The following is a 1,118-nucleotide window of genomic DNA, read 5'->3' as shown; positions in this document are numbered from 1 at the left end:
TACTAGCGTTTATAATTTTAGTGAACACCAAATTTCGCCTGTGTGTCGCTTCAAAAACACCTTTCCGTTATTTTCTTATGCGCCCAATGGGCATTTTTAAAGACATGTTTATTAGTGGGTCGATGATGTATGAAGTTTTTTATTTTATTTGACATGAAATTGAAAGGGGTCTAAAACATTGCATTTTGGATCACATTGAACGTGAAAATTATTCAAAAAAATATTCCATACTATTTTTGGCCCTCAACCGAGGTTTGAAGTTTATCACTGTCTAAACGTTTTGTTAATCATCTATATTGATAAAATTATTTTTTGTTGGTAAATATATAATTTAATCACATCACAAATTCGAACACGTTTTAAAACTACCGAAATGCAAAAAGTTTACACTCCGCGCAACTGATTCCGTCGAGCGCCTGGCGAATATTGACGAAAACAATGGCTCGTTGAAACAATGCTACCCATTTATTACAAAACAAAGTGCAACTCACACCCTTAGATGCTTATTTAATAAGGTTTAATGCACATTATAAAATTTAATTGGACTGATTTTCTTACTTAAATACGAAACGACAGCCGGTTTAGCGCAAAAAAACGACTTTTTCAAAAACATCAAGCTCTGGTTTAGGGCCAAAATAAATATTTAATATTTTTTGCATTCCCAGTAATCTAAAAGGCAATTTTTTAGACCCCTTTTATTTTAAAATTCGGAGAAAAAAAAATAGGAGCACCCTTGTTTATACATAGAAAATTATTACAAAGGAAAGTAGAAAGACACAACGGTAAAAAGTAGTGGGAGTGGAAGCGGGAGAGAGGTGTTTATACTTGAATTTGATTCAGTGATCGTTTGAAAGAAGACAACTTGTTATCAAATAAATCAAGACTGGTATGTTTGTTGGCAGACCTGAGAATTCTGGGCATAGGGGAATGGAAACCATAGTTAGTTCTATGGTTATCGCTATGAAAGAGTCAGTTTTGTCTGGGGATTCTAGTTGGGATATTTAATTTTATCGAGCTCAGTAGTTCAGGCGCATCAAAGCGTGAGTTGAGAATTTTAAATAGGATTAGGTCTTGGAGAGAAGATATATTTAAGCTAGTTTCTAACTCATTATACGTAT

Source organism: Micrasema longulum, unplaced genomic scaffold, assembly GCF_059751315.1.
Source record: "Micrasema longulum isolate JH-2025_06_02 unplaced genomic scaffold, ASM5975131v1 h1tg000982l, whole genome shotgun sequence".
Classification (NCBI taxonomy): Eukaryota; Metazoa; Arthropoda; class Insecta; order Trichoptera; family Brachycentridae; genus Micrasema; species Micrasema longulum.
Note: the sequence above shows the minus strand (reverse complement) of the source record.